This window comes from Falco rusticolus, chromosome 14 (assembly GCF_015220075.1).
Source record: "Falco rusticolus isolate bFalRus1 chromosome 14, bFalRus1.pri, whole genome shotgun sequence".
Taxonomy (NCBI): domain Eukaryota; kingdom Metazoa; phylum Chordata; class Aves; order Falconiformes; family Falconidae; genus Falco; species Falco rusticolus.
Window position 1 is genome coordinate 17,392,279 of NC_051200.1, and position 25,540 is coordinate 17,417,818.

General features: G+C 36.8%; 1 long non-coding RNA gene across 3 annotated transcripts in view; it reads right to left on the reverse strand.

The window, feature by feature from the left end:
• LOC119157571 overlaps positions 1-24,900 on the reverse strand; it is a 441,749-nt gene extending 416,849 nt beyond the window's left edge. For all 3 annotated transcript variants that reach the window (XR_005107574.1, XR_005107573.1, XR_005107575.1), the window contains exons 1-4: positions 24,791-24,900; positions 22,782-22,938; positions 18,902-18,981; positions 18,000-18,068 (exon numbers count right to left, since the gene is read on the reverse strand). This is a non-coding gene — a long non-coding RNA (uncharacterized LOC119157571). The remainder of the gene's footprint in view (positions 1-17,999; positions 18,069-18,901; positions 18,982-22,781; positions 22,939-24,790) is intronic.
• Positions 24,901-25,540: the final 640 nt, after the last annotated feature.

Below are 25,540 nucleotides of genomic sequence, written 5' to 3' on the forward strand. Positions count from 1 at the left end.
AACTATTATTTACATAATTCAAGAGAAACTACGGAAAGGGAAGATTAAGTGTGTGTATCTTCCTACATTTTAGATACTTTTTTTATAGTATTGTACAACACAAAGAACTTCCAACAGTACATTTAAAATATGATATATGCTGCCCTTCCATCACATACCAGTTTGACACTTAGAAGAATATGTTCTGAGTTTTGTTCACTGAAAAGGTAAGAGTGTTGTAAGAGTGGAGTAAAATCAAAGGTACTGAATGGCACATTCTTGTATTAGGAATTAGCATATCTTACTAGCATTGACAGCACTGCTGAGACTTCTAAATTATTCAGCATCTGCAATCAACATGCCAAGTTTCAGTGGAAATTTCTGTGCTTTTGTAAGCACATTCCTGTCTCACCTAATCATGTTTGTTAGGTTTGATGTGCACTTGACCAAGATTTTTCAAAAAGGTGTCTCTCCAGATTTCTTGGTAACACTGCCCCTGTGTTTTCTGAAGAAAAAAAAAATTAGCACCTTGCATTTTAAATTCCTGCCAAAGTCTTCAGATTTACCATATTCTATCTTTAGAGATTTTTACTTTGATGAAACTAGGAGAAACTACAAGTAACTACAAGCAGATCTGTGAGTACCATCCATTTATTAATTTTAATACAAGTTATCCTGATCCACAAAGCTCAGACATTTAATTAAAGTAAATGGAAAAAATGCAGTAAGAAATCATAGTAAAATTTAATATTAGATCAGCCTGAAGAAATTAAAGAGAAACCAGAGGGGACTGATAAAATACCTGATTGGTGGTGAAGGATATGATACTTCAAGGAGAGAGGATGTCATGCAATATTGTTCAAGCTCAAATGAAGGCAGAGTACATAGGTACTGGATAACCCATTTACATGCAGAAGTGCTGACAGTATAACTGGCCAAAATACTTGGAAGGACAAATCCTGGCAAAAATGATTTAAGGTCTAGCGATATAGTTCACACCATTCCCTGCTCTGACTCTCATTTTTGCCTACAAGCCCACTAGCTTTCAGCTGCGTAAAGTGCCTAGCTCAGGAATGAACGCCAGTGCAGGTGAAGCAACATGAAGTTACTGCAGACTCCAACGCTCACCCATGAGTTTGAAAACGCAGCTGGGTGACTAAATTGTGCCGAGCTTTTTGTCTTTTCATGACAATATTGACAAGAGTGGCTAACTAGTCCATGCAGTCTCATTCGTTATCCTTCAAGCCTTTTTGTCTCTGTTTTTCATGGAGCACTTGCAAAAGACATTCCCATTATCTTGATTGGCTTGTCAAGTCTTCAAGTTCCTATTTCTCAGTTTTGATGACTATATATCTTTGCTACCATGTAAGAACAGTGCAGCAAGTGACTGAAGAACTGACAATCTTTTATTTTGTAAGGCACTCAAAAAACAAGTTTTTCCTGCCTACAAGTTAATCCTGTTTTATTCTTTATTCTCTCTAGCATAGTTTCTCAGATGAGAATTATGTCTTTTGTCAGAGACATAAATACTCCAGCAATTTTTCTAGCAACATTGTTCAAACTCCTTTCTTCTTGGGTTGAACTAGCAGATTGTAATTCATCCGGTAGCATTCAAGTTCTAAAAGCTTTTGTTTAAAAAGGTGCCACTGAGTAAAAAAACCCTTAAATATCTGTTATTTAAGTTAGACAGAATCTTTGACTTTTTCCTGAGGCAATTCATAATCTAAATATAAACATTAGCTAGTATGTAAAATACTTCTGTTGACATCAGGTGTGATTAAGAAGATATTTCTTAAAACAGTGAAACAGAAAATTACAATCTACACTGGAGTTTGATTGATGATAAAGAAGAAATATTTTACATTCCCTGCAAAAAAAAAAAGTCTGAAACACAAATATTAATACTATCTGAGACTTCAGTGTGGCTAAATAATTCATAAAAGTTAATTGAATTTTGTTGGTTGGAAAAGGGATAAGACTGATTCAGCAGTGAGACAGATGAGTTAATCCCCTACAGCCTCCGATATGAAGATTGCCCTTTTCTACGATCTCCTCCAATTTGTTCCCTAATAACATATAGATCAGTCAGCAAACAGTTTCTAGGGACTCCCTAACAGTTGCTGACCCCAGAATCTCCTTGTGTATATCACAGGGGGGTGTACAAAGTCACTACCAACTGAAATGTTTAATTTAGTACGTATTTAGTCCATATATACTTATTCCAAACAATTTTCCTGACGTCTCCAACCACTAAAACTATTTACATGTTTCCCTGATACTTTTGCATATTAAATTTCCTCTGCATTGTCCACTTGCACATTAATTTCTAATGCAATGTACCCTACAATACAGCTGTCTTGCCCCCTAAACATTGCCAAAACCACAAAGCCAAATACATATAAATTTAAGGAAATCTAAAGAACAACCAATCAAATAAAGGTAAGTAATTTGAGGGAAATCAAAACTCTCCCCATCTAAGTAAGAAGATAAAATGTTTGTTTCATTAAAGTGAAGAATTTACCCCAGTATCAGCCTAGTAATTTTTGATATGGAAGACTGGTAGAAAAATGGAGAAAGAGGATACATATTCCCTACATAAGTCTGAACTATGTATGTTTAGTTTGTGTATGTTTACATGCAATTTGCCAGCTACACCTATGAATTATTCTGCTAAGTAGCTGGCAGATTCCAAAAGCAAGTGGAAGTATCAAGAGTAAACCTGGAAGCTTTACTCTTGTATCTCCCACTACTCAGACTGTGACATACATATAGGTATATCAGAAACACAAAAAAATTTTCATATAGCATCTTAATACCCCTAATTAAATGAAAACTGTGATTTCCAGGAAGAAACTATAGAAGGAAGACTCGTTGAGGAGAAACATAAAATTACAGCCTGGAAACCATGATTATTTAAACTATCCCATCTACAGATTAAGGAAATTTATTCTGGCCATCTCCTACTTAAATCCTCAATTCAAATCCTAAAACTATAGTCACTCATTCACTTTGTGAAATACTGTAGCAGGGCAAACACTCTACATCCAGGATATTAAAAAGGTCAAAATAATAGTAATTTCAGGGACTTGCAAAATTACAGAACGGTCTTTCAAAGCACTGACTGGCCTCAGCTCACAGAGAAAACCGGAGTAATTACAGATACATGGTGCTTTGTGCTTGGAAGGATTGTGCTCAAGGGGGATTCTCATATTACATGCTTGTAACAAAATTTAGTAAAAAGAAAAGTGGCTAAATATTAATTCATATCCGTTAAGATTACAAAAACAACACAAAAGGCAGACTACTGTGAGAAACATCAGTCCTTCTTCCGTGACAATTATTGGAAGGAAAAATAGAAGAGCATTAAATTAGATGTGCTATGATTCCCGCAATTTATTCAGAATCATTTACTCTGTTTAATAAGATTCCTATCTGATCACTTGGAGGAAATATTAAATACATCTGTCTACACAGAAGTATGTTACTTCAGTTTATTAAATAAACACTCCTCTAACACACACAGGCATGCAGACACAAGCATGTATACATGCGTCCCTTAGCTTGGCACAAGTTACTTAAGCAGTTTTTGAGACTCAACTTCTTGCAATTCTTCTAGCCAACAGCACCATACCAGCTTAGCTTTATGAATTCTAGTAAAACATTTTCAGGAAAGTAATATATGCTTCTTTATACAAAATTTCTGAAAAATTAAAACATTGGCCCTAACATGTCTGTTTTATTACCACGTACTTATTATTGACAGGCTCCCCACAACTTTTTAGCTATTCAGGTTTTTTTCTGGTTCTTATACACTTTGTTTGGCTATTTCATAGAAACATTTACATTGGAAAACACCTTTAAAAACATCAAGTCCAACCATGAAGCCAGCACTGCCAAGCCCACCACTAACCCGTGTCCCTAAGCACCACATCTATGTGTTTTGCCAAAGTTTGCAGGGAAGGTGATTCCACCCCCTCCCTGGGCAGCCTGTCCCAGCGCCTGACCACCCTTTCGGTGAGGACTTGTCCCTAATCCCCAATCCAGCCCTCCCCCGGGCACCTCGAGGCCGTTTCCCCTCGTCCTGTCGCTTGTTCCCTGGGAGCAGAGACCGACCCCCCCTGCCCACAGCCCCTGTCAGGGAGCTGCAGAGAGCGATCGGGCCCCCCTGAGCCCCCTCTTCTCCGGGCTGAACCCCCCAGCTCCCCCAGCCGCCCCCCCCAGCCTTGTGCCGCAGCCCCTTCCCCAGCTCCGTGCCCGTCCCTGGACACGCTCCAGCCCCTCAGGGTCTGTCTGGGAGTGAGGGGCCCAGAGCTGAGCCCCCCGTTCCAGGGGCGGCCGCACCAGTGCCGGGCACGGGGGGACGGGCGCTGCCCTGGCCCTGCTGGCCACGCTGCTTCAGACACGAGCCAGGGCGCTGCTGGCCCCCGTGGCCACCTGGGCACCCTGCTGGCTCCTGCCCAGCCGGCCCTTGCCCAGCCCCCAGCCCCTTTCCCACCGGGCAGTTCCCGGCCCCTGCCCCAGCCCGCAGCGCTGGGGGGGCTGTTGTGACCAAAGTGCATTTCCTGGCTTGTCAGGCATATAAGAGGCAGAATAATGTAAGAATTAAATAGAGGCCATTAATTTGCATCAAAAGGAACGCTTAGCAAAGTGTCATAAGTGAAAGCCCTTGGTTAACACCATATAGAATTAACCAGTTGATCACTAGTGTTCTAATGTAATTTGAGATTGATCTGTGAATAACTCACAAATAAACCCAAAATAATCTAGCGCCATCCAACAGTTAGGCTGCATAATTCAAGTGATTTTCTGAAACAACTGATTTGCTTTCATTATACTGCTAGAAGAAATGCTCAGGCTTGGTGTCAAGTCTTAAATTCAAACCCCATAGGCTTCTCAATTGAAGATGCCATTTGTAAGATAATAAAAACAAGGCAGAAACATTTGAATCCTTCAAAAGAGTTTACTTTTCAGAGAACGGATTCTGAAAATCGCCCTGTGCTCCTTTCAAAGGACCTGGACTAGAGCCCAGAATTAAGCCATTTTTAACAGCTCAGTTCCTGGTTTTGGGACTTGTCAATGTTAAGTTAACTTAAAGACAAGAAAAACAACAGGAAGAAAAAAACCTCATAAAATATTTATTGATTGAGCATTTGTTTCCTCTACTCAGTTCTATGAAATATTTGAGATAGACACCATTAATCTGCACAAAGAAATGATACAATGTAAACTGAATAAATTTGTAGGATTTTTTAAGAAATATGGGATCAATTCACTGACAAATTTATAATGGCTACATGGGGCTAATTCTTGTAGGTATTAAGTATCCACAAATTGTAACTGATATCAGGTAAAAAGTTCCTTAATAAACCAAGGGTCAGTCTCCTGGCTGGCTTTAATATTGTACTATATTGTTATACTACATTATTTTTCCTCAGAAAACCAAAAGTCTACATTTATTTTGTTTGAGTTTCTGAGTAGGAACAAGTTTGGATTTTTTTGCTTTTCTTTCTGAGAAAAAGCATTGAGCTACCCTCACTAACATGGAGCATCCACAGTTTACCGTGAAGGCTTTAGTATTTTCCATTCTGTCTTTCATATGTCTACAGTCTCTAAATGACAATTTATTTACACCCGTGTATCCACATCTGAAGATCTCATTTTTTAAAATCTGATAACAAGCCAAAACTTTCACCATGCACATCATGTAAAGTTTCTTTTCCTTGACTGCCATGGTAAGCACACATACAGCAAAACACCTTTTTCAGATGAATGCATACATACAGAACCTAAAAATGCAGCTGAAAATATCAGATAATTTTACTAAAGTAGTTTTTATTTCTGTTTCTAATCATATTTCTGTAGTGCCCTGTTAATTTCTCAGTTTTTTGATTAAGTCCCTGTCTGTCTTCCACCACAAGATCATTTCTAAAATTGAGACAACAGATCAATTTATTGTGAAACGTTCAGAAGAGAAAGGCCCAATGTGAAAGTGTGAGGCTTATTCTATGAAAGAGCTAGAAAACAAACCAAACTAAATGTAAGCTTGTAGAACCAGTTATTCATCATTTCATTTCCATATTACTGCCCTATAAAAGTTCAGTACTGTAGTCATTACTTTAGGACAGTTTAGGTACCTGTTCTCTTTTACCCATTGTGCAAGTTAGAATCCTTTTTTAATTAAAATTTTATCATTTTAGAAGGCCTTAATGAATCCTTTACATGCATGCATACATACATAGTCATCTTGTTTCCAAGTATTTCTTCCTCCAGCGGCTACCTGGATTAGGGTGATTTTTTTCCTACTTTATATGCTTTGCATATGAATTGTCACCTGTAGACAACCAGCTAAGACAAGTTTGCTATCTTTGAAAAGCTATGGCTGCTACTTTCTTACTAATTTAACGTTCTATTGCTTAAATTCTCAAAGATATAACACTTTTCTCTCTTAAGCAAGCTTCAAAAGATTCAAAGCTATTCATTTTTCTTAATATCAAGCATTCTTTTATTTAAAACGCAATATGATATTAAAAAGGATGAACAATGCAATATACCCTATAACACTAAGTGTACAGTGATATTTGGAAACAATTCACTTTCAGGACATGGATCAATGGTGTTTTGCAGGTTCTAGATTTATTACTCAATTTCACTTATCAGAGATGCTTGTGAATCACAGTATAATTTGACTGCCATAGTAAACCTAATGAAGAAAAATAAAAAAGGAAAGAAACTTGAGATTTACTTTTTCCATATGCCGGTTGTCACCAGCAGAAAAATATGACATGGGCTCAAACCCTTGTGCAATGCCACTGTATGCCTCTGACTTGTACAAGTAAAAGCAATAGAAAGTCAGAGAACAGGTTTTTAGACTAATAAATAAAAGCACTTTTATTTCATCTCTGTTGATTCTCCAGAAGGTGGAAAAAACCCAAGCAGATATGTAATGAGAAAGCAAGAAATAACTCAATAAAGTCTACTTAGTGGCCATTCCACAGTCCCTATGAAGTCTGAAGAACCTATTGATTACAGAATATTCACGGCATGTATAGATTCTTGAGATCTATGCAGTTTATACAGTCTTAGCTACTGTAACCACCCATCTGTATTAAGATCTTGGAAGTAGATTAAAAGTACATAAGTGTTGCTCTAGAAATATGTATTAGCACGTTAGGTGGAAGGATCTGGATGGCATTTTCTCCCAAGGGAGCAAACATTCTAGTTATAGGGAGCTGCCATTACCACTTATGCTCGATAGAAAATAGATACCAGCTGGGGGCGGGGAGAAAGGAAGAAAAAAAAAAAAGGTTTAACTGTTTCTTTCAAATACCAGTAAGAGAATTTAACTTGGTAGGTCAGTAAAAAACTCTGTTTAGAAGGCTTTTGATAGGGCAGAAGAACAAATTTACTGGTATGAAGATGGAACTTGATATAGTGGCAAGAGCTCTGTTCATTCACATGGAAAGCTTTTCTATTTGAAAAATTATGGCCAGAATCGAGAAATTAATATGTCCAATTACATGTTCTTACCATAGAAGAGTTAAATCTTATTAGATATATGTTTCACTCATCTACCGCTTTTAAATCACAGTAGAGCTAGTATACAAAACAAAGATTTCAGGCTGTTTCCAAGGTGATAAATCAAGCAGCTGTATTACATGTGGCAATAAGTTCACATTGCAGTTATTTAAGCCTTAAAATCTTCTTTGCTAGAGGATTTGCAAACCTCTACCTCGTCATGCCTCCCCCCCCCCCCTTTTTTTTTTTTCTTAAATGAAGGATTATTCAGGATGAGAAAATGCAGATAGATATTTGTACTGGCAAGACTACCAAAGACACCTACATGCCAAGAAAAACTTTCAGGAAAAGCTACTGTCTGTCATGCAGTGCTAAAACCTTCCAAAAGTGCAGCAGGCTCCTGCCTTGGGGAGAAAAGCAGGTGCTTTTGTTGTCTTCCCATCAGGTAGGTTCTCAGAAGGCTATATGAAATTTCAGTGTTAGCCTAGTTTTCCTCAAAAGACAGCACCTAGCACTTTCAGACCATTTTTATTGACAACTTTGCAAATGTTATGGTTAGAATAACCAACATATGTGCAGAAGTTTTTATTGTTAGATACACATTTCTATATTGTCAGATATGTATGAATGTAGCACACACCCTAACACAAGTTATGGCTGTACTCTTGTTCTCATTTAAAGCTATGTGTAGCTCACAGCTATAACAGCCAAATGTTGCATTCTTTTGGAATACAGAGGTTACATTCATGATTTATTTTATCAGGAGCATTTAATGGAGGACACTACAACATATCAGGCCTTAAAACCACAGATGACTCAGTATGGTAGGATGAGTCATAGATCTCATACAGACTCTGTGACTGTTATGCCCCATACAAGAAAGGCTCAGGTTCCCAAAAGTCAGACTTCAGCCTGTACTTTTGCAAGAGCGTTTTGCTTTGCAAGTACCTCTGTCCTCAACTGAATCTCAAAAAGTTCCTGTAACCCATTCCCTCCTCCTTGCCTAGGTCCCTTTGAGTGGCAGCCCTGTTGTCAAGCAGGCAGAAGGTGGTGGGCTCCTGACAAGAAGGCGTAGACCCCAGGTACAGGTATGTTGCTAGCATGCTCAACATTGTTCACCATCCAGTGAAACCTGCTTTCCCTTCCACAATCTGGCCATGCTTTAAAAAACGTACCCACTGGCAATAAGCACCGCGTGATGGGGCCACAGGCCATCTTTCTACAGAACCACACAGTTATTGGCAGCAGCTGGCCTGAATCCAAGGACAATAAGAAAGCCCAGGAATCCTGAAATATTTGCTCTCTTCCTTGAGTTACCAGATGTGGTAAGGATTGTTATCAGTACTGTAATGCAGGGTATGACCTCAACATGCACTACTTCAAGGCTGCATCCATCTATCCATTGTCAGGGATCTATTTAGCTCTTTCCAGAATGGATTACTCCTTTGCTGTCAATTGATCCAATTTCAAAATCAGAAAACTTCCCTCATGGAACAGGAAACAAGAGTCCATATTTTTTCTTGTTATATTCTATCACAGCTTAATAATACGAAGCTTTTATATTTCATAAAATAATGTACATAAAACACAAGCACTAGCATCTGAAAAATCAAGAAGTCCTTGATTCTCTTTTCAGGATCATAAACTTTTTTTTTAAATAGTCTTCAACCTTGAGCTTTTTCCCCCCACGTTTTTACTTCCTAAACCAATAAACAACTAATTTGGGGAGCCCGGTTGTGACAGACCAACATGGTAAGCAGATAGAATGAAAAGCTGATACTAAAAAAAAAAAAAAAGAAATAAATGTTTTATAACTCAGAAGCTCAGATAGTTTTTAAGAGTGCTTCTTCCCCCTCTTTTCTGATTGCTTATGTCCTGAACAGATGTTTTTATGAGCACAAGGTGCTGGGTTTTTTGTAGAAGTCTGGAGGGGTCTGCACAGGAACATTAAGCGGGTTTGTGACCCAAGAGACTAAGGCTTTGATCCAGTAACAAGACCATGAGATATATTCGCAGCAGTGTCACAGATGTGCTGTACAATAAAATAGAACTAACTACAGCATCAAGAAATGCAGATCTAGAACCACCATATACACAAAGTGATTAGGGAACACTAGGCTAAAGCCAAAATGGCTGAAAAATTACTTTCACTTGGAGGACTGAATGATTATTACCGTTTCAACTTCAAAAATAAAAAATGAGTTAGTAATTAACATTACAAATATTATGTTAATATCTGTGCAGTACAAACTACAATCTACCTTTTAGTCTATTCCTTGCTGGATGTTCCCAGTCTATCAGGTGAACGCTTTACACAAAATGCTTTCACTAGAGCAGGAGCTAGAAGATCCTGGAAATCTTTTCTCCACCGTGATCATCTTCGCTATTGGGCCATCACACAATTTGTTCATTTTGTCTTTTTAAGCATTTTGTAAAAAAAAAAAAAAATGAACAGCCCAGCTGAAGGTATTGAAACATTATCTTCATTATACATACATACAGGAAACAGCCTTTTCCAAAATTTACTCTTAGTTCATCAGAATTAATGGAAAACTATGAACACAAATACAGATATAAATACCCACGAAAGTACTCATATTTTCTAGCACCTATAATCAGACTTTTGTCTCAGCTTTGACGTTCCGATCATGTACATGTCTAGCCTTCAGCAATCAAAGTCTAAAGCTTGGATCAAGTTATTCAATTTGTCAGTTTAACACTACGACATTTGAGAAAAACATTATATCTCATACTTCTTGGAAAGTGAATGATTTACATTAACTCAGGTTTACAATAGTTATAGAAGTACAGCCTAATATTGTTAAAGAAATACTTTCACTTCCTTGCTGATAGGATCATTCTACCCTTGCAGAATGTCAACAGCTAATCATATTCTTTCTCTCTGCTGATATTATACTGAGAAATTGACTTCGCCATCTGTCTTTCTAGAATTTTTATCAGGTCTTTTTAATTAGGTACAAATCATTGATTTCCATTGTTCCCCAGCTTCTATCTTTTTCAGTACCGTAAAGACTGAATCCATTTCCAGTGCACTGCAGTGTTCTCAAGTGGAACCTAAAATGAATAGGATTTTCCCACAGGTTTCACACCTTACATCTGCTAGCAAAAGTCCGGTCATGCTTGCCTAGCAGTGCATATAATTCAATTTTTGTTTTATTAAGATATGAGGATGACCATTCTATTAAAAAAATAAAATGAAAACAACTTAAAAAATTCCAAATGGAAAATGGGCCCAAGGCTTAAAAACTGGAAACATCTGCAAGAAGGCTGAAAGTTTGGCTGCCATAACTATATTGAACATAATTATATCAAAGTGCTTGTAAAGACTTCTCTGCATTAGTTTGCTTTTTCTATTCTGTTGCAATGGTAAAGGCATTTGTGTAGCATTTCAAGTTTAGAAAAAGTTTATAATATCCAAACATTGCTGTATACTTGAGATACAGATGCTGTAAATTTCAGCTATCAGAGTAGGAATCCTATGCAAAACTAGTAATTTTAAATCTTGCACGAAGACATAATTAAACTATACAGTAAGATTTTTAACATTAATCTGGAATGAAGACATTGTCCTTTGTAAGAAGTCTTTATGAATTTGCTTTCACAAGAAAAATTGGAGAGAAATCCCTAAATAAATGAAGACTATCTTTAATTTGATTACCAAAGTATATAAAATCCAGACCTGGACTTCCTCCAGAACTTAATGAAGGGAGCTTGGATAGGGACCATAAACTTAGTTTTGGTTTAAAAAAAAAAAACAAACAACAAAAAAACCCAAAAAACCAAGCAAACACATAGCCACAACAATTTGATTTTGCAATTTAGATGCTGAACACTGGTTTAAGTTTTCTGGTCATTTAAATCCTTAATCATATACAAATATCTATGAATTTTAGAAGTAAAATAGAGTAAATCCTTTGAAAAGACTACAAAAATCACCAATTTGGGATCCACACAACAAGGTTCTCAAAGACTTCAGTTAGAATGTCAAGACACACTAGTACTACTCCAAATGTCACCCACAAGGCACTGCACTCACATTTAAGGTCCAAATATACCTGAGACTTCCTAGGCTTTCTAACTGATAAAATAAACTGACCAAATAAACTTCTGGTATGAAAACTGACAAGCTATGTTTTGCTAGGTACTAAAGCAATAACTTACCTGCAGGGCAGGTTCCTGCAGGGCAGTGTTTTAGTTTGTAGTTGAGACATGAAGGACCTGTCACTGGAACAATTTTTTTTTCCCTTCTCTGCCACCCCAAAGGAAGGGCAAAATATAATAGTGTTGTATGTGCAATGATTTACTAGTATGTATCTTTCTCTAGATGCAGTAAATGTAAACAGAACTTTTAGGATGATCACATAAATTGGTTCAGGTACTGGAGAGTACTTGGAAATTCAGCTAGCAAAATATTTAGCTGCAGCGCTTCTAGACTCAAATAGAAGCTACCTCCACTGAGGCAATTATAGCCTGTTTAAAAAATTTATTCTAAGTATGTACTAACCACATATCCACTTAATAATATATCAATAGCAGAGTTCACTTCAAAACAGAACAGCAGACCTACAGTGCTGGAAACTTAAGGCATAAAAATCAAAACATGGCGACACTTTGCAATTAAAGCCAGTCAATCAGCACACTTGTCTGTCCCTTGGTATGAAAGGGGAAGGAGAAGGTGCCGGGTAACTTTCATAGGTTTTAACTGTAAAAAAACCTTTCTACCGACATGAGTTTTACACTCCATACATTTTGGGACATATTTGCTTGGACATCAGAGCAATCAAATTGCAAAGAAAAACCAGCATATCAGATAAGATTACACCAGGCATTGCACATCTCTTAAGTAGGCCTGCTGGTACAGTGCCAGGTCTGCTCGGTAATCTTAATATATTTGCTTCCATGAAACAGCACAAAATCATTGACTCTTATTCAATTTGTAATCCAAAATATTCGCCAAATCATTTCCAGAAGAACTCCCACCGGACAACTCTTGTTAATTTTGTATTCATGCAGTTCATCTTTACTGTCTATGCATAGGGCCTTTCTATGCTTTTTATTCTTTCAGAAATTTACCTCTAATTTATCAAGAATTAAATATTGCTTTCTATTCTGATTGCAGCCCTTCTCAGATTACTGTTGTAGGAAATCTGACAAGCACATTAACTTTTCCATCACCCTGATCATTAATGAACAAATGTAATAGAAAGATCACAGGTTGGATTCCTAAGGAAGCTTGCTTGATACAACCTACCACATGAAAGTAAAACACAGAGAAGTGATTCTGAGTGCTCTTTTCTAACCATTTAAACATTAACCTTGGGTTAATTTCTCTAGCCTACTCAGGAGAGTGTTGCAGAAGTCTCAAAAGATCTTTTTAAAATGAAGATAGGAATCTTCTGCTTCTCATCTACCCAAGGCTTGTTATACTGCTGCAGATGAAAATCAGATTGGCTTTAAAAGATTTGTTCTGGACAAACCCACATGGATGGTTTCTTGCCATCTTGTGGGTGCTCACAAGCAGTATGTTTGGTTTACTGTTCTTCCTGAAATTGAAATTAGGTGGCCTCACCTGTAATTCTCCTGTTCTTATGTTTTCAAAAAATCATGGATGCCACTTTCAGACTCTCACAGCCTCACTCATCCTCCGTCATCTCTCAGATCATTGTTAATGGCTCTGAGATTGATTCAGATGGTTGGATTAATTTAATCTGGTCCAACTAACCTGAAAACACATAACCCAACTATTTTATATTCTCCTGTTATAGCCTGCTTTGCCTGTTTGGTATTAAAGTTAATTGCCTTATTTAAGTAATCACAGTTGGACTTTTTAGTGAAGGAAGAACATACCAAACACTCGGACTGTCTTAGAGTTCTCGCTCAGTAACTTCTCATTTTCACTGAGTATAGATGAAAATTAGTGGTAGCAGAAAAAAAAAAAAAAAAAGCCTCAATACTTAGCTGCATCTCATTTTGTACATTAACCTTTCTATTTTTGTACCTATGTATTCATCCTCAGTAACCTTAGTCCTTGTGTACTTTATTTTTACAGCAATTTAACAACTCAGGATTTACCAAAATAGGACTCCTGCTACACTTTCTGTCTGTCTTCCATCCCTCTTTTAAGTAAAAGTAGTAAAAATATAAAAAACTGTTTCTTTGCAGTGTCTTTAACCCTATTTCACCTAATCTAGGTTCACATGAAGCACAACCAATCACTTACTCAGATTTATTGAAATCTATTTTTTTTTATTTGATTATCTTCCATTCTTTCCTAGAGATCATGAACTCTATTATTTCATGATCCACCTTCCAAAACTGAGAATAGACTGGTGGAATGCAACAAATTCCTCCCTGCTAATCTCTCTGCTGTCTTGACTAGGTTTCCCTTTCTTTACTTCTCCAATTTCAGTTTTGTAATATATGTATTTTACCTAGTGTTTGTAGGTTTTTTATTTAAAACAAAAAAGCCCCAAGCCAGTGAAAATCAATATAATCTGTATTGTAATTATACACATTGTGGTAATTAAACTGAACTAACAAACCTGCGGTTTCATGGATGTTCACCTCAAGTCTCCAGAGTGTGGGCTTCCCTATTTGGGGGCCTGTATTAGATGCACAACATCAGAATGCTTTTGCTCTTTTTGCCATACCTTTACAGACACTTAAACACTGTGTTCTAGATATAACAGTGAGTTATTGGAAGGCAATATCACCTTACTTGTTTTCTTTGGTAAGCTACACTCCTGTCAAATACAAGTATTATTCAAGATGCATAGCACGTGAATTATTCCTTCAAGTCTCCATATGCCAATTACATGGTAAGCATGACCCTGTGCTAAGACCTTCCATTCCTCTTCATTATTGTATATATTTCTCATGTTTCTTTCTTATGCCTTCCATAGGAACGCAGATACACAAGATGTTTGACAGAGTAATATTCTTCTGCTTGTCCCTCTTATGACACTATTATGAATAAACTCTTCTAATTTATAATCCCTATTCACTTAGTTCTTTCTACAGATACAAGTGTTATTTTTTTTGCTCTAGAAGTTGCTCAACCACTCAAACACTTTAGTGATTTTTTTTTAAATTGATAAGAGACATAGTTGGTGGTTCATTGTTAAATTACTTTTACTCTACTTCATTCTGTGATAATACATTTGAAACTTATGCCATTTTCTATCCTGTGAAAAGTTACCCTGCTTCCTTTTTTTTTTTGTCCTAAGAGACAGCTATACTGAGAATGTAGGTACAGCCAGAAGTCAGTTGCTTACATAGCTAAAACGCAACCTAAGTCCGCATGTCAGACTTCAAAAGTGATCTAGATTCATTAACTCAGGTATACAAGTACTGTGACATGTTCATGCTTTTACTGCAAAGGATGAAGAGTTCAACAGGAGGACTGCAGAATACTCTTGACACATTTTAACTAGCTTTTACATACTGATAAAGCATAGCCACTGCAACATGATTCCTCTCTTCACTTCTCAGACAGGCTTTCCACCTTCAGTGACAGGCTTTCCACCTTCAGTGAATCTGCCTATGTTAGAGTCAAACAGGTAATCTCAAGCAAAACAATAGCCCTCAAGTATTTTACCCAGTTGAGAGCAATAACCCAAAGAACTCCTACAACCACTTCAAAATTATAAAATGAAGAGCCAGGCTGTCATCTGCTAAGATTTCTTTGCTGTGGGGGAGCCAATAACAGGTGGAGATGGCTTCTCAATTGCCCCTTTAAATCTATTTTCAGTTTCCCTCTATCCGCCGTAGTTTACCTTGTCCACAGTTTAGTTTCCTTCATGACTATCAGCTGCAATTTGAGTTAAGATGTTCAACAAACAATACAAAACACCCATATCGATTAGTTGCCGACGGCTCACCTCTCATGGTGTCTGTTATGGGTCGCAGGTTCTCCCGCTTGCCTCAGCTACGTTGGGCACCAGTTGTTGTAGTCGGAGTCCAACTCAGTCAGCCTTACGCGGGGCACTCATTGTTACAGCACAAACTAGTAGGCTGCAACAAGGCTTTTACCATCGGTCAGATTCTACCATCCATGCTGTTTCTCCTTCCATCAGTGGCCAGACCACACTCCTCCTCCTCTGTCAGACCACCACTCCCCCACCCTTCAGGGCTATTTAACTACTTAGTGGGAACAAGCTACAGCTGCATATTATCAATGCTAATCAACCCACTGCCTTCATTCCTCTACAACTATCCTACTACCCAGATACTCACAAGAATGAGAAATCTTTCCCCATGATATTTTAACTAAACTGCACGATTTCCTTTTACCTCACAGATTCACAACACCATTAAAGAACTATATATTTTACATATATATACATATATATGTATGTATATATATACACACACAAAAGGACAACAATACTATTACCTCTATTACGTTTCCATGGAAATGACAGTCAGAGAATCATTGTGTCCCTACCATGAATCCCATTTTCTGGAATTAGGCAAGTATACTTTCACTTTCTCTCCCCTGTGATGAAGACTACACTGATGATAAAGAGTGAAAGAAACAAACTAGAAGATAACTTTTACAGTCATGTCTTCTTGCACTATCCACAGTGAGGAAACATGTTCAAGGTCAAGCTGTGCACAGGTCAAAAGTCAGATCATCAGGGTCCATAGGTGGTGGCAGGCATAACTGTAGCCCTGACATTAACACCTCACAGAAACAGCTAATCAGGGGTTGATTGGGAACCACAACCTATTGTGCCAAGCTCCATATAAATACAACAGCTCTGCCCCAGAGACTACACTATTCATTTTAACACAATATATTGAAAATTGATTATACACAGCAAAATTTTTGAAAAATCAGTTTTCTGTAGATAATGCATTGTTCATGAATCAACTTCAGAGTTTTCCTGGACATTCATTGTTTTCTGATAATTTTTTTAAATCTTTCCTTTTTTTTTTCTCTAATCCACGGTCCTCACCCCAAAAAAATATAAAATCTTAAGACTTCAGTTATACTTATTACCTGTCTCTTAACTTGACATATATACCTGCTTGCTGATTAAGTCTGCTTAAACCACATTGCCAAAAAAAAAATACAAAAAATTACACTAGTTAACGATGTGCCTGCCTGGAAAAACCTTGTCCTGTGTGGCCACTTCTGGCAGCGCAAACTGAACTTCAGCACAACGTGCTTCGCCAGAAGTCCTGCACTATAGAACCATCCCTTCATCCTGGCAAGTCTGTATTATAATACGTGGCAAGGAGAGGCATCCTTAACCTGCTGTTAACCTTTTCAGAGCACTAAAGAACAGATGGTCTCAGATTAGCTGTTGACGAGCTGTTAATGTAACTATCCATCAATGCCTTCAATTACAGTTTTCTTGTTTTCAAAAGAGCCCATATTGGATTTTTTTTTTCGTTTTTTAAAAACAGAACATAAAATAAACTGCTCTGTAAACATAGAATAGACCTATAAACACAAATAGACTTAGACAGTGTTCTTTCTCCCCCTGTGAAAACTCCATGTGAACATTCATCTGAATAAAATTATCAAAAAGGTATTGTAAATATAGGTGATCTTAATGCATATCAAAGACTTCTTTGGACCACCTCTACCAAGGACATCATTTTAATCAGCTGTTTCCAAAACCCATAAATTATGCACAATGTAAAAATTTCTATTACAAGAAATATTTCTTAGAAAATGTAATTTTAAAAAGTATCATTTTCTGCCTTAGGAAATAATAGACATATTTCCATAAATACATTATGGATAAAAAATTACCTCTGCCTTCATATAGTTAGGCTATTGCTTTGGTAAACTCTCTCAGGATACTACAGTGAAAGCTATTACATTTAAACTTTAATTACAGTGAATTACTTGTTAAATGAAAAAAAGTCTTGCATAGATAACGGTTTCACATACCAAACCTTCTTCCTTCAGGAACCAGTTGATAGCTAATCCAATTTAATATAGTCCAAGCCATTTTATTAGTATGTTATCTATGCACATAATTCTGTCAGTCAGGTGTGCACTTCATGGAGATGAAGTGGCATTGTTTCTCCTGTGTTGGATGCTACACTGCTCTCAATTTTTGTGCAGGTAAAAGCAGGTGGAAAGACTAATCATGAATTGATTTTTATTTTTTTTTTAAACTATATTAATGCCACAAATCCAGATTTTTAAATTCTTACATGGGATTTTCTAGCAAAGACAGTCTGGTATAAGCTATACATTAAAGCATGAAACAGAGTTACCGAAAATGCACACATCTTTGGAAAGATTTAGCTACATGAAAAAACTAACTGAACCTATAACTGTGAAGCATTTCATTGCTATCTATACAGAAAGGTTATGTTTACTGTAATAATTTTCTTTACTGTGTGATAGTTGAATTCTCATGAGTAAGAGTTTCTATTTTCAGAGAAAAGTCTACAACTCTTTGCCACAAATACACCTATAAACTTCTGAAACATATCTGTATTATAGGAGAAAGACTTACCTTTGCAAGGCAAACAACAACAAAAATAAGTAAGTTTTGGATCTTTAGCATTTTCTTCCGTTGTGTTACCTGGAATGACATCAGTTTACAACAAACATGAGGGTTTTGCTTCCACAAAGGTAAGTACCGGTATATGAAATGATGAAAAGTCTGCAATTTGGCACCAAACCCATGGTCAAACTCAAACAACATTGCTACACATCAGCTGCATTTATCTGCTCAAGTCTTTCTTCCCATGGTCTTCCCTCAAAGCCTTCATTCCAAAAAGAAAGTTAAATTTTTATGATATACAAAGAATTCAAATAAATTCTTATTTTTACCAGAAGGAATATTTGGAAGAAGAAATACAAATCTTAACAGACTTTGGAAGTTTCTGTACAGTATTATAGATGTCTTATGCTTAGGTAATTAGAGACATTAAGTATTCCTTAGCTCTGGATACGTGTGAACTCCCATCCATCACTACTGGAAAAATGACTCTTAACTAGAGGTAAACAAACATATTTCTTCCTTCACACTTCTCCATTAAATTCTAGTAGTAGTGCAATAAATATATGGATTCGATGCATTCTCTTACCACTTAGGAACTAATTAAGCTTTTCCCAAGTCCTTTTTGGCAGAAATTCTTTTCCTACCAATTTAAAACACTTTTTAAATTAAAAAAAAAAAAAAATAATTGAAACTCTGATTCACTCACAGGAAAGCTTGCACATGGCAGCCGTTTTCAGAAATGTTAGAAGTATTAACACTCAGGCTGTCATAAACACCTATGACTGTTTTGAATAACATTGATTTGGCTGTCAAAATAGGTATAAGTGTCATTTCCAGTTGTAGTCTAGAAAACATTCTACTTCTTAGAGGGAAAAAATAACATCTGTCTTAACATACTCAGCATACCTCACCTGTTGTGTGCTGACATGAGCACATGACAAGAGACATGCTCTTTGATCCAATGTAACATGATTCAGACACATGATAGTACCTGCAGAAAGACAACAATACCATTAACACACTGAAAAAAAGTCTTTATAGTACCTTGAAATGTAAGTAACTGTTGGAACATATTACTACAGTACAGTCCTTTAGAGAACAGGTGGTACAGCAAGTTTTAGTGTGCTGTAGTAACTAACTACAGCTGAGGTCTGGAATATAAGGTGAATTCTGAGCGTGCAGCAACAGGAGTGTAAGCAATATATGATTTGAGGCTGTTTAGCATCGATTTAATTGCCTATTCCGTTGACAGATGAAGGGTCAGTAGGGTTACTGAGTCAAAAGAGTAAAAAAATTGTTTATCATTAACAAAGGCAAGAAAAGTGCAGAGGAGGAGGAAGGGAAGCAAGGAAACAGAATGGGGGGGAACTACTCTATGGTATTCCTCCTGAATTATTTGGAAAGTCAAAATAGCAGGCAAACCTGTAGATTTTTTGCCTCGGGGTCTAATCTTATCAAGGATCGGTGGAAGTAGGAGGGGAAAAAAGTCATGCAAATGATGTAACAGTAGAAAAGATAAACCCCAGATCTGTCTATATATACACACGCATGTGTTTTTGTATACAGATATATATATCACAGAATGGTCAGGGTTGGAAGGGACATGTGGGGATCATTTAGTCCAACAACCTGTGGCAGGTTTTAGAGTCACATCCAGGTGGGTTTTGAATGTCTTCAGAGAACAGGCTTAACTGTATGTTCACATACACACATACTAATCTTGTGCCAAAAAAAATAATTGAACAAAACGTGTAACTTTCTTAAAATATGCTGATCAGTGCTAAGTGTGGCACAGAGCAATAAAAAAGAGTAAATGTTTAATATGTATTTTGAACCTTGACCCAACAAACTGTATTAATAATGTATCAACCCATCCCAAGGTCTCTTTCTGTCATGGCCCCTGAACTTTATCTTCATCGACTGCTCAAAATCAGTTGTAATTTATTTTGATGACACTAACATTTTTAAGGCACTAAAGCTATTCTTTGATTAGCGACTATGGTATATCTTCATCAGTTTTAAAATAGTGTTTTAAATGAGTGTTTACTATGATGGTTCTGATAGGCAATACTGCCTTTCATGTAAAGGTCATTGGCTCACTTCTGGTCCTAGACAGTAAAGGCTGAAAGTCATTGCTGCCCAGCGGCTGCGTTGTGCCCTGTATGAAGGGAACTGATGGGTTTGGTCCACAGCTTTAGTAGATAAATATCCACATCACGAACTATCACCAGAACCGGCGTTACTAATGTCATTCTCAGCAGAAGGTCAAGGAGTGAGTTGGCACAGAGACTAAACTGTGTTTGCAAGCCTAGAAGGCAAGATAAAACCAGACTAAAGAGGTGGTCTAGAAAAAGAATTACCCCTTTCCTATAGCTGTTTCAGAGCTGTTGGTCCAAGATTCCTAGCACGCTAAATTCACTTTCAAAAAGACAACTACCTGTCGATAAACTGAGACTGACAGCTATGAAATGTAAAGATTCAAGAAGCATATAATATTTAGACTGTTGCAATCTCCTTAATCAGCCTGTGCTTTATAAAATCAAATTAATTGAAATTAGTAAAAGAAAGAGCAGATCTGCTCTTTCCATTACCCAACCTTCTGCCAGCACAAATGTATCCTTTGCCATGTAAAGTCCAAATAATTGTACACATTCCAGTGACATCATTTCCAATTTTTTTTAAAGGTATTTTTCTTTAGCCTTTGTTTAGATGTTTTTGTTTAGAATTAGCAAAATCTGAGCTTACAAGATTTCTTGGGAACCATATGTATCCACTTTTTGAACGACTGAGGGTTTTCTTCTGCTCTACTTTCTTCTTTTTTAATGCCACAGGGAAAAATTCTTCTATCTCAGACCCTTTTAAAAATTTTGCTGGTTTCCAAAGGAGATTTGTAGTGTTTGCACCATATCTTTTCAGGAAAGATTGCCCTTTTTCTGTACTAATAGTAACATTTCTGTAAATTAAAATGTTTTCTTAAACCTGCAGTGTTTAATTGTAGCATTTACTTGTGCACAGCTCATCCACGAGGTATGCAGTTTCTTCTACATTATTTTGCATGCATTTTCTGTGGACAAAGAATTCAAAGAATTAATATTATATATAGTGTTCCTATCCATTTATAAAAATAAAGTAAGGTATTTCTTGTTTCTTTTAGAACCAAACACTAGTGCTAAGTCAGTGGATAACTGATGGTAGTGAGAGTACATTCCCCTCAGAAAAACATTGCTGACTTTTTACATTCTGTCAACTCAGTTGCCTTCTTTTTGAAGCTAATTCTGAACAAATGGGAGCTCCTTAATGAAAAGCCTGTTTGATGTAAGTGGAAACAAAAGACAAAGAAAGTTTAACAATGGGTGAATACAGTTTAATACAAAACTCTGCCTCTGGTGATATTTTTGTTTATGGGACGATGAGCTATGCCTTCTGCGCACCAGTCTGGGATGGAATTGGAGTTTCAAAAAGTTATGGTTGCCCATATTTCCTCCTGAACTGGGTTAACCTAACAACATTAGAAGGACACACCACACTAGGAAACATTTCTTTCTGTTGTGGTAGTGTGCTTACCATCCTAAATACAGTTACAGATTTGATAAAGGACCCACGTAAAATATCTACTCCAAACCATACAGAAAGCTGTTTAAAAAAGCAGGTAAAAGATACAAAAGGTAGGAAAAGATACAAATTCCTTTTTATGCCACGTGGCAAAAAAAGTGGACTAAATGACAAACGTATTATTTTTCAGGAGAAGGCACTGCGCTCGGAGTGAATTCCAAAACAACAATGACCGAGCTCCAAAAGAGGAGCACAACCTGGACTCCGTAATGGTCCCCCTGCCAAGGTGATGCCCTCCCCTTCCCCGCCGGGCCCCCTGACTGCCATGAGATCTTCCCTCGATTCAAAATTTCAAAGCACAGTGGGCACCTCTGGCTGAGCGTTCCCGCTGCAGTGCTGAGCCCAGCCCCAGCACCGAGCCACAGGTCGCCTTCAGGCTGGTTTCTTTAATAAACTAGATGATACCCCAGCCCTAAAACTGCATGATTCCCTACGCATTTAGTGCAACAAATCAACTCCAGGATTGTTTCCGGTGATCATAAATACCTCGCCAACCATATGCACTAATATTTGATAGAATTAATTAAAAAATTGCCAAGCTTTTCCACTCAGGTCATTACAATCTATAAAGGAGAGCTACTGCAGTTGTTTACTGACTCTGGCAGAAATAAAAAGATAAATAGACATATAAAAATGTATAAAGAAGCTCTCTTTTGTAGGCACTAAGTTTATTTTAACAGTGTCAATAAATGTCTGCTTATATAGGTTCAACAGTAACTAATGTTCACCAGGAGACACATTTTAGAAATGAGAACCGGGAAAAACCTCTATAAACACAAATGGGAAGATTAAATATAGGGTGAAAATTAAATGTTAGGAATATCCTTAGAAATTCTGTAATTGAGTAATTTTGGAAAAGCACTTGTTTATCTTTTCATAGGATAGAAATCCAGTTTATAAAAAGATTATGATGGTAAACAATTTACTTATTAAAAATAATGGAAACATGAATGACAGCATTATTATAATTTAACTTTAAAATACAAATTATAGGATGAAAACTGCTCTTTTTTAATCATGCTCACTGCCATGGAACAGCTTTAGTAAAATATGTAACTATATAATTTTACTTTCCTGTTAACAAATTAATTCTGATTATTACAAATTGCTTGACACATTAGACATATAACTCAGTTTTATATATGCATTTTTATATAACTCATATTTTTATATAAATACCTTTTTTCCCCTTTCAGAGGCTGGCCAGAGCTTTATATGGGGAGAGACAACAGAAGGAAGTGGTCTTCACAGCCTATTTGCATTTCCATTTTACAAACTCTCACCTCTGCATTATTCTAGTGGCTGCCTTTGACACTGTCTTCCTGCTGGAAGATGACTGACAAAAAAAAAAAAAGAAAAAGAGTTGGAACTGAAAACTTTTCCAGGCTGCTACCTATGTAATGTTTCCTCAGCTGTCAGAAACCATCCAGCATCCCTCCGTTTTCCACAAAGCCAGTTCCCTTCTCATCACCAAGGAGGATTTGGGGCAGCACAGGTAAGACATGCCAATGTAGCGGTAGGTAAAAGACAAAAGAATAATGAAACATACCAACTAAGCCATCTTTTCATAGGTATCCTAAAATCACATAATTTGTTGATACTGATCTTTGATAGGAAGATACCAGGTTAAATCTAAATCCATGGTCACATAGCTCAATTAAGGTAAAGGTGAAAGAACCAGACCTCTTCATTGCCATCATTTCTTCTTAACAGGGATATTGTCCCTTCAGTCTCAATGAAAATCTAGTTTTAACACTGGTGCTTAATTTATTGTCAAATTAAGCAGACAGGATTTTCAAATAAGAAAAGGATGAAAAGCATGTAATTTAAATCCAACAGTTCTGTTCTCCTATTAAGATTGGTCTCTCTATGCTTTAAAATATATGTCAGGGCATAGTCAGACCTGACAACTAACATTATCTGACCTCTATGTTTGTCTATGAATATATGACAGATTTATTTTAAAGAGATAGGCCAAGATGATTCAGATAAGTCACCCCGAAGCAACTCTGCACCATGATTAAATATTACTGATAAGTGTCAACTATTACAGTAATGTCAGTAAGAAAAGGCAAAAATAGATTTGTCCCTCTGAAGTGCACTAGTCTTTTTTTTAAAAAAGTCTCATGCACAAGTGCAGAGGACAAATATTTGAGAAACATGGATGTCACAGGACTCTTACAATATAATTCTACTATCTGCTTAATTGTCATGGAAAATGCAGTGAGATTAACATTGATATGAGCATTACTAAAATTCTGATCACTAATATTCTCAGGAACGGTGTTAATTTTACATGCTAATGAGTAGATAAAGAGAATTAAGATCCCTGAGGGAGAAAAAGAGGTTGACTGAGGTATGAAATACCCTTAAGATTGTAGAAAAATATGATTGTGGATGTGCTCTGTTTCTGTAAGCTGCCAGACATACTAACTTAGTTTTTGCTTGGAGGAGAGCTATTTTTTTTTCTTGTTAATGTTAGGAGGTTTATATGTAGAATGAAGACCACTGCGAAGAGTTGTTATTATGAATGTAATGCTTTATTAATATAAATAGTGCTTTCGTTAGCATATTATGGTGATGGTATAAATTATAGATGGGATAATTAACATGGAACATGCAAATCTTTACTTTCAGGGAATGCTTGATATAAGACACCAAGGAATATTGCCTGAGTATAGTAATACCTTGGTGCTCTCTTTTAATCCTCATTACTGAAAAAAGAATTTATTCCTGCAGGTATTTCCAATCAAACTACAAATACTGCAGTGAAGAAAAAAAAAAAAAAAAACAAACCACAAAACCACAAACAACAAACAAATAGGGAAAAAATAGAAAAATTAAAAAAGTCAACTGACTGTCTTGTTTCTTAAGCAGAAAAGAAAAACAAAGACTTCTACTACTTTTCTCTTTAATAAACAAAGTCTACTGATAAACTTATTGATAGACAGATATTCTGGCAACAGATTGTCAAAACGTGTCACCGAACCACACGAGTAACCCACACTCACTTACAAGCTGTCTGCAAAGTTAATCTAAGAACCTGTAAAATATCCCAGGTTTGGTGTATAAATATCTTAGTGATGAAGTAAATTCAGAACATTTTAAAAGTTATTATTTGCATTTTTAAACACACAGGACTGTTAAATATGCAAAGACCTAAATTAAACTTCAATAGTAAGACCTACCTCTAACACAAGAAAATATGTATTCACAGTATCGCAGCCAGAAAATACAGCTACACATGTAACAGAAAGTGAACTCTGGTCCTACTTTTGGAGCAGTAACAGACATACACCTCCGCTCCATGCCAAATGTTGCAATGCTTGGTCTTAGTTTAATGGCTGAACTCCAGCTAGGGTGTTTTAGGGGAAGATTTTTGTTCTCGTTACTTATTACCAGACTACAGGTTTACCTAAACCTGTTCTGAGAGCCTGTTGCATCACCAGGTTCCACAATGCACAACTACTACACGAGAAAAAGTTAAAAGTCCGTAACTGTTTAAAAGTCCAGTTCTGTTCCTTCTGTTCCTCCTAAACCCTTCCTCTGTTCCAGCAGTCATCAGGAAAAGGTGGAAAGCCCTTGATAAACAAGCCATGTACTGCTACACCAGTAATTGCTTTTTGGTTACAGCAGCTGTTCAATTGTGTTACAGTGGCAAGAAGAGACATCTTCTTGATGATTCCGTAGAGATACACAAAACCCGACCAGACACTAGCTGGAGTTTGGATTAGATGATTTCAAGACACCACTCTTAACCTCAGTGATTCTGTAACTCTGTCATTCTCACACTTGAGAATTTTGTTTGCTTTGCAGGTACTTTATTTCCATGCAGGTTTATTACCAGGAAGCCTGAGATGTAAAATGAAAGTTGCATATAAGTAAAAATGTCACCTTCTCGACCCTCTTGTTTCCAGATGGCTAAGCACTAGACCAAG